General features: G+C 48.0%; 1 protein-coding gene across 5 annotated transcripts in view; it reads left to right on the top strand.

Moving 5' to 3' along the window:
- The window catches only part of LOC110489533 (nuclear receptor coactivator 2), a 188,496-nt gene that overhangs the window by 99,014 nt on the left and 79,634 nt on the right, over nucleotides 1-9,848 (top strand). The gene's annotated exons all lie outside the window — the stretch shown is intronic.

Below are 9,848 nucleotides of genomic sequence, written 5' to 3' on the forward strand. Positions count from 1 at the left end.
TACTGAGCTACAGAGAATCTAGCTAGCTAACAAGGTGCTCTACTGAGCTACAGAGAATCTAGCTAGCTAACAAGGCACCGTGCTCTACCAACTGAGCTACAGAGAATCTAGCTAGCTAACAAGGCACCGTGTTCTACCAACTGAGCTACAGAGAATCTAGCTAGCTAACAAGGCACCGTGCTCTACCAACTGAGCTACAGAGAATCTAGCTAGCTAACAAGGCACCGTGTTCTACTGAGCTACAGAGGATCTAGCTAGCTAACAAGGTACTGTGTTCTTCTGAGCTACAGAGAATCTAGCTAGCTAACAAGGCACCGTGTTCTACTGAGCTACAGAGGATCTAGCTAGCTAACAAGGCACCGTGTTCTTCTGAGCTACAGAGGATCTAGCTAGCTAACAAGGCACCGTGTTCTTCTGAGCTACAGAGGATCTAGCTAGCTAACAAGGCACCGTGTTCTTCTGAGCTACAGAGGATCTAGCTAGCTAACAAGGCACCGTGTTCTTCTGAGCTACAGAGGATCTAGCTAGCTAACAAGGTACCATGTTCTACTGAGCTACAGAGGATCTAGCTAGCTAACAAGGCACCGTGCTCTACCAACTGAGCTACAGAGAATCTAGCTAGCTAACAAGGCACCGTGTTCTACTGAGCTACAGAGAATCTAGCTAGCTAACAAGGCACCGTGCTCTACCAACTGAGCTACAGAGGATCTAGCTAGCTAACAAGGCACCGTGTTCTTCTGAGCTACAGAGAATCTCGATAGACCGAGATTTGGTTAATTACAGTGCCTAAGTATTCACCCCCCTTTGCATTTTTTCTATTTTAATGCATTATAACCTGCAATTTTAATAGATTTTTGTTTGGATTTCATGTAAAGGACATACACAAAATAGTCCAAATTGGTGAAGTGAAATTAACAAATAACATTTTAAACTGAAAAGTGGTGCGTGCGTATGTATTTACCCCCTGTGCTATGACGCCCCTAAATAAGATCTGGTGCAACCATTTACCTTCAGAAATCACACAATTAGTTAAATAAAGTCCACCTGTGTGTCACATGATCTCAGTATATAAACACCTGTTCTGAAAGGCCCCAGAGTCTGCAACACCACTAAGCAAGGGGCACTATGAAGACCAAGGAGCTCTCCAAACAGGTCAGGGACAACGTTGTGGGGAAGTACAGATCAGGGTTGGGTTATAAAAAAATATCAGAAACTTTGAACATCCCACTGAGCACCATTAAATCCATTATTAAAAAATTGAAAGAATATGGCACCACAACAAACCTGCCAAGAGAGGGCCGCCCACCAAAACTCACGGACCAGGCAAGGATGGCATTAATCCGAGAGGCGAGAAAGAGACCAAAGATAATCCTGAAGGAGCTGCAAAGCTCCACGGCGGAGATTGGAGTATCTGTCCATAGGACCACTTTAAGCCGTACACTCCACAGAGTTGGGCTTTATGGAAGAGTGGCCAGAAAAAAGCCATCGCTTAAAGAAAAAAAGAATCAAACATATTTGCTGTTCGCCAAAAGGCACGTGGGAGACTCCCCAAACATATGGAAGAAGGTACTCTGGTCAGATGAGATTAAAATTGAGCGTTTTGGCCATCAAGAAACACGTTATGTCTGGCGCAAACCCAACACCTCTCATCACCCCAAGAACGCCAACCCCACAGTGAAGCACGGAAGTGGTAGCATGCTTTGGGGGTGTTTTTCATCGGCAGGGACTGGGAAACTGGTCAGAATTGAAGGAATGATGCATGGCACTAAATACAGGGAAATCCTTGAGGGAAACCTGTTTCAGTCTTCCAGAGATTTGAGCCTGGAACGGAGGTTCACCTTCCAGCAGGACAATGACCCTAAGCATACTGCTAAAGCAACACTCGAGTGGTTTAAGGGGAAACATTTTAATGTCTTGGAATGTCCTAGTCAAAGCCCAGACCTCAATCCAATTGAGAATCTGTGGTATGACTTCAAGATTGCTGTACCCCAGCAGAACCGAACCAACTTGAAGGAGCTGGAGTAGCTTTGCCTTGAAGAATGGGCAAAAATCCCAGTGGCTAGATGTGCCAAGCTTATAGAGACATAACCCAAGAGACTTGCAGCTGTAATTGCTGCAAAAGATGGCTCTACAAAGTATTGATTTTGGGGGTTGAATAGTTATGCACGTTCAGGGTTTAAGTTTTTCTGTATTAGTTCTTCTTTGTTTCACCATAAATATTTTGCATCTTCAAAGTGGTAGGAATGTTGTGTAAATCAAATTATACAAACCTCCCAAAAAATATATTTTAATTCCAGGTTGTAAGGCAACAAAATATAGCTCATCTATTCGTTTGCCCATCTATCACTGATCAGAAACATTTAGCAGGCTATAATGTAGTCTAAAATCACTGATCAGAAACATTTAGCAGGCTATAATGTAGTCTAAATCACTGATCAGAAACATTTAGCAGGCTATAATGTAGTCTAAATCACTGATCAGAAACATTTAGCAGGCTATAATGTAGTCTAAATCACTGATCAGAAACATTTAGCAGGCTATAATGTAGTCTAAATCAAGTGTAGGACCATTATTTGTCGTTGATAGCATACGGGCTACTCTAAAAGCCTGCGGATTGCATACGGGCTACTCTAAAAGCCTGCGGATTGCATACGGGCTACTCTAAATGCCTGCGGATTGCATACGGGCTACTCTAAAAGCCTGCGGATTGCATACGGGCTACTCTAAAAGCCTGCAGATTGCATACGGGCTACTCTAAAAGCCTGCGGATAGCATACGGGCTACTCTAAAAGCCTGCGGATTGCATACGGGCTACTCTAAATGCCTGCGGATTGCATACGGGCTACTCTAAAAGCCTGCGGATTGCATACGGGCTACTCTAAAAGCCTGCGGATTGCATACGGGCTACTCTAAAAGCCTGCGGATTGCATACGGGCTACTCTAAAAGCCTGCGGATTGCATACGGGCTACTCTAAAAGCCTGCGGATTGCATACGGGCTACTCTAAAAGCGTGCGGATTGCATACGGGCTACTCTAAAAGCCTGCGGATTGCATACGGGCTACTCTAAAAGCCTGCGGATTGCATACGGGCTACTCTAAAAGCCTGCGGATTGCATACGGGCTACTCGAAAAGCCTGCGGAGGTTGTGAAATATAAACACAAAACTTGCACGCTATTGATAATATAGATTGCTATTATTTTTCTACCGGTATCATGATGAAGATACTTTCAAAACTATACTCACATGGTATTTTATTATTTAGAAAATACATATTATTATTATTTTTGTAATGTTTCTTAGGAGCTGCCTAAATGAATAATACATGTTTTTGTGACGGTGGAAATATCTACTGACATCTACTTAAACTTTCCGGCATGTGCACGGGAGATGTAAACAGTTTTTCTCGGCAAGAATGTGATAATATATTGGACTGTATAAATTTAGTTCTTAAAACATTCTTTGATTTAAAAAAAAATTAAAATATGTTTTTTTTTTTTTTTTACAGCAAGACAGTGAATCCTATGTGAATCCTATGTGAAAGAGGTGTAAAGTCGGGGTTTAAACCACACTAGTGTCCTTGTTTGTCTGGTTAGACCAGCCCACACTGCAACGAGAGCACAGCTTGAACCTGCAGATGGGTCCGAGTGCACCTGGGTGTTTCTCCTGCCGATGGCCTTTGTCTACAGAGCGTTGGTTAGAGAGCTAACAGAGTCCCTACTCAGAGAGAGAGTAGGGTGGGAATCGCTGGTCCCCCTGTTCGTCCCTCCGTCTGCCGGATGCTGACAGATGGGGAAAGTGAGAGAGGGAGAGAGAAAGAGAGGAGGCTATATTTAGCATTGAGTTGCATGTGGATTCAGTGATGGCAGGCAGACCTCCAGAGCTATAAATATCACCCTGACATTACACATCTCTCAGTGAACAGAGGAAGGAGAGAGAGGGTGTAAGGGAGGGGAGGAGGCTGAATGGACTGATTCATCCAGCAGGCAGCGAGGCTGAGTGATTCATCCAGCAGGCAGCGAGGCTGAGTGATTCATCCAGCAGGCAGGCAGCGAGGCTGAGTGATTCATCCTGCAGGCAGGCAGCGAGGCTGAGTGATTCATCCTGCAGGCAGGCAGCGAGGCTGAGTGATTCATCCTGCAGGCAGGCAGCGAGGCTTGCTTTGCCACCAGGCACTTCAGTAGCTGTATGTCCATCTCTCTGTACACTGTGGAACAACAGGGCTGTTGTATAGCACAGGCCAGTGATTTACAGCCAGAGCAGGGTAGGAACAACCTGCCCTCAGCCAGAACAACAGAGCAGGGTAGGAACAACCTGCCCTCAGCCAGAACAACAGAGCAGGGTAGGAACAACCTGCCCTCAGCCAGAACAGAGCAGGGTAGGAACAACCTGCTATCAGCCAGAACAGAGCAGGGTAGGAACAACCTGCCCTCAGCCAGAACAACAGAGCAGGGTAGGAACAACCTGCCCTCAGCCAGAACAGAGCAGGGTAGGAACAACCTGCTATCAGCCAGAACAACAGAGCAGGGTAGGAACAACCTGCCCTCAGCCAGAACAACAGAGCAGGGTAGGAACAACCTGCTATCAGCCAGAACAGAGCAGGGTAGGAACAACCTGCTATCAGCCAGAACAACAGAGCAGGGTAGGAACAACCTGCCCTCAGCCAGAACAACAGAGCAGGGTAGGAACAACCTGCCCTCAGCCAGAACAACAGAGCAGGGTAGGAACAACCTGCTATCAGCCAGAACAACAGAGCAGGGTAGGAACAACCTGCTATCAGCCAGAACAGAGCAGGGTAGGAACAACCTGCTATCAGCCAGAACAACAGAGCAGGGTAGGAACAACCTGCTATCAGCCAGAACAGAGCAGGGTAGGAACAGCCTGCTATCAGCCAGAACAACAGAGCAGGGTAGGAACAACCTGCTATCAGCCAGAACAACAGAGCAGGGTAGGAACAGCCTGCTATCAGCCAGAACAACAGAGCAGGGTAGGAACAACCTGCTATCAGCCAGAACAACAGAGCAGGGTAGGAACAACCTGCCCTCAGCCAGAACAACAGAGCAGGGTAGGAACAACCTGCTATCAGACTTTATTTTATTGTACATTGTGTAGAATGAAATCTCTTGAGATGCATTTCGCTTTCAAATTAAGAAAAAAAAACGTAACTGTGTCCTGAACACACACTAAGTACATATCTGACTGTACACAATATACAGTACAGAGAGGTTAGGGACAGCCAGCCAACCACAGTCAGCCAGCCAACCACAGTCAGCCAGCCAGCCAGCCGCAGTCAGCCATCCATCCAGCCAGTCAGCCACAGCCAGCCAGCCACAGCCAGCCAGCCAGCCAGCCAGCCACAGCCAGCCAGCCAGTTACAGCCAGCCAGCCACAGACAGCCAGTCAGCCAGCCACAGCCAGCCAGCCAGCCAGCCACAGTCAGCCATCCATCTATCCAACCAGCCAGCCAGCCACAGCCAGGCATCCATCCAACCAGTCAGCCAGCCAACCAGCCAGGTACAGTCAGCCATCCAACCAGTCAGCCAGCCAACCAGCCAGGTACAGTCAGCCATCCAACCAGTCAGCCAGCCAACCAGCCAGGTACAGTCAGCCAGCCACAGTCAGCCATTCAACCAGTCACCCAGGTACAGTGAGCCAGCCTCTCTATACTCTGCATTGTTACATAACACACTGTCATCTGACATAGGAGCTCTGTAGAAAAGGGGGTTGGGGGCTGAAAGAGAGTGTGTGTGTGTGTGTGTGTGTCCTGTGTGTTTGCGTGCGCCTGTATATGTGTTGTGGTAACCTTTGTTCATGTTGCAGTGGAATCAGGGCAGAGAGAGAGAGATAGAGGCTGTATGACACGAGAGAGGGAGGCTGGAGCTGAGGGCCGGAGCACAACCCCTTAGTTAGTTAGGACTGTTTGCTCTGTGTCCTACTGTATTTGCTCTGTGTCCTACTGTATTTGCTCTGTGTCCTACTGTATTTGCTCTGTGTCCTACTGTATTTGCTCTGTGTCCTACTGTATTTGCCCTGTGTCCATTTTAGATGTTGTATTGTTTTGTACAGGTATTTGAATTTCCCTTTCAAAACTATTTCCCCTTTTTCCACCCCCATCACACTCAGGCCGATCTCCTCTGTCGCCCAATAAATCAAAGTTTATTTGTCACGTGCGCCGAATACAACAGGTGAAATGAGTACTTACCTCAAGCTCTTAACCAACAGTGCAGTTTTTAAGTAAAAAATATGTGTCAGGTAAAAGAAACAACATTTATAAAACCGGTATAAAAATAACAGCAAAGAGGATATCTGAAGGTACCGATACAGAGTCAATGTACCACCGGGTAGTCGGGATAGTTGAGGTAAAATGTACATGTAGGATTAGTTAAAGTGATTATGGATGATAAACGGAGAGTAGCAGCAGTATAAAGGGGGGGGGGGGGGGGGGGGTGGAGGGACACAATTCATAGTTTGGGTAGTTCATAGTCTGGGTGGCCATTTGATTAGATGTTCAGGAGTCTTAAGGCCTCGGGGGTAGAAGCTGTTGAGAAGCCTTTTGGACCTAGACTTGACGCTCCGGTACCACTTGCGGTGCGGTAGCAGAGAGAACAGTCTTATGTCTTGGGGGTAGAAGCTGTTGAGAAGCCTTTTGGACCTAGACTTGACGCTCCGGTACCACTTGCGGTGCGGTAGCAGAGAGAACAGTCTTATGTCTTGGGGGTAGAAGCTGTTGAGAAGCCTTTTGGACCTAGACTTGGCACTCCGGTACCACTTGCGGTGTGGCAGCAGAGAGAACAGTCTATGACTACCCTCTGAAGTGCCTTGCAGTCGGAGGCCGAGCCGTTGCCATACCAGGCAGTGATGCAACCCGTCAGGATGCTCTCGATGGTGCAGCTGTAGAACCTTTTGAGGATCTCAGGACCCATGACAAATCTTTTCAGTCTCCCGAGGGGGGAATAGGTTTTGTCGTGCCCTCTTCACGACTGTCTTGGTGTGTTTGGACCATGTTAGTTTGTTGGTGATGTGGACACCAAGGAACTTGAAGCTCTCAACCTGCTCCACTACAGCCCCGTCGATGAGAATCGGGGCGTACTCGGTCCTCCTTTTCCTGGGGGCTTACTCGGTCCTTCATCTCCTTTGTCTTGATCACGTTGAGGGAGAGGTTGTTATCCTGGCACCACTGTTTGAAATATGTTGGTATTACAGACTCAATCAGGGACATGTTGAAAATGTCGGTGAAGACACCTGCCAGTTGGTCAGCACATGCCCGGAGCACACGGAGCACACGTCCTGGTAATCAGTCTGGCGCTGTTTTAATGGTGTTACTCACGTCGGCTACGGAGAGCATCTCTCTCCCCATTAGACCACATCTCCTCTCTCAGCCCCGTCAGACCACATCTCTTCTCTCAGCCCCGTCAGACCATATCTCTTCTCTAAGCCCCGTCAGACCATATCTCTTCTCTCAGCCCCGTCAGACCATATCTCCTCTCTCAGCCCCGTCAGACCACATCTCCTCTCTCAGCCCCGTCAGACCACATCTCCTCTCTCAGCCCCGTCAGACCACATCTCCTCTCTCAGCCCCGTCAGACCACATCTCCTCTCTCAGCCCCGTCAGACCACATCTCCTCTCTCAGCCCCGTCAGACCACATCTCCTCTCTCAGCCCCGTCAGACCACATCTCCTCTCTCAGCCCCATCAGACCATATCTCCTCTCTCAGCCCCGTCAGACCATATCTCCTCTCTCAGCCCTGTCTCTCACTATAAGACCATATCTCCTCTCTCAGCCCCGTCAGACCACATCTCCTCTCTCAGCCCCGTCAGACCACATCTCCTCTCTCAGCCCCGTCAGACCACATCTCCTCTCTCAGCCCCGTCAGACCACATCTCCTCTCTCAGCCCCGTCAGACCACATCTCCTCTCTCAGCCCCGTCAGACCACATCTCCTCTCTCAGCCCTGTCAGACCACATCTCCTCTCTCAGCCCCGTCAGACCACATCTCCTCTCTCAGCCCCGTCAGACCACATCTCCTCTCTCAGCCCCGTCAGACCACATCTCCTCTCTCAGCCCCATCAGACCATATCTCCTCTCTCAGCCCCGTCAGACCATATCTCCTCTCTCAGCCCTGTCTCTCACTATCAGACCATATCTCCTCTCTCAGCCCCGTCAGACCACATCTCTCTCAGCCCCGTCAGACCATATCTCCTCTCTCAGCCCTGTCAGACCATATCTCCTCTCTCAGCCCCGTCAGAACATATCTCCTCTCTCAGCCCCGTCAGAACATATCTCCTCTCTCAGCCCCATCAGACATATCTCCTCTCTCAGCCCCGTCTCTCACTATCAGACCATATCTCCACTATCAGACCACATCTCCACTATCAGACCACATCTCCACTATCAGACCATATCTCCACTATCAGACCATATCTCCACTATCAGACCACATCTCCACTATCAGACCACATCTCCACTGTCAGACCACATCTCCACTATCAGACCACATCTCCACTGTCAGACCACATCTCCACTATCAGACCATATCTCTCACTATCAGACCACATCTCCACTATCAGACCACATCTCCACTGTCAGACCATATCTCCACTGTCAGACCATATCTCCACTATCAGACCATATCTCCACTATCAGACCATATCTCCACTATCAGACCATATCTCCACTATCAGACCATATCTCCACTATCAGACCATATCTCCACTATCAGACCACATCTCCACTATCAGACCACATCTCCACTATCAGACCATATCTCCACTATCAGACCACATCTCTCACTATCAGACCACATCTCCACTATCAGACCATATCTCCACTATCAGACCATATCTCCACTATCAGACCATATCTCCACTATCAGACCATATCTCCACTATCAGACCATATCTCCACTATCAGACCACATCTCCACTATCAGACCACATCTCCACTATCAGACCACATCTCCACTGTCAGACCACATCTCCACTATCAGACCATATCTCCACTATCAGACCATATCTCCTCTCTCAGCCCCATCTCTCACTATCAGACCATATCTCCACTATCAGACCATATCTCCACTATCAGACCATATCTCCACTATCAGACCACATCTCCACTATCAGACCACATCTCCACTATCAGACCATATCTCCACTATCAGACCACATCTCCACTATCAGACCATATCTCCACTATCAGACCACATCTCCACTATCAGACCATATCTCTCACTATCAGACCATATCTCTCACTATCAGACCATATCTCCACTATCAGACCATATCTCTCACTATCAGACCATATCTCTCACTATCAGACCATATCTCTCACTATCAGACCATATCTCTCACTATCAGACCATATCTCTCACTATCAGACCATATCTCTCACTATCAGACCACATCTCTCACTATCAGACCATATCTCTCACTATCAGACCATATCTCCACTATCAGACCACATCTCCACTATCAGACCACATCTCCACTATCAGACCACATCTCCACTATCAGACCACATCTCCACTATCAGACCACATCTCCACTGTCAGACCACATCTCCTCTCTCAGCCACATCAGACCATATCTCCTCTCAGCCACATCAGACCATATCTCCTCTCTCAGCCACATCAGACCATATCTCCTCTCTCAGCCACATCAGACCATATCTCCTCTCTCAGCCACATCAGACCACATCTCCACTATCAGACCACATCTCCACTATCAGACCACATCTCCACTATCAGACACATCTCCACTATCAGACCACATCTCCACTATCAGACCATATCTCCACTATCAGACCATATCTCCACTATCAGACCACATCTCCACTATCAGACCACATCAGACCA

This window comes from Oncorhynchus mykiss, chromosome 15 (assembly GCF_057628025.1).
Source record: "Oncorhynchus mykiss isolate SJ-2025 chromosome 15, ASM5762802v1, whole genome shotgun sequence".
Classification (NCBI taxonomy): Eukaryota; Metazoa; Chordata; class Actinopteri; order Salmoniformes; family Salmonidae; genus Oncorhynchus; species Oncorhynchus mykiss.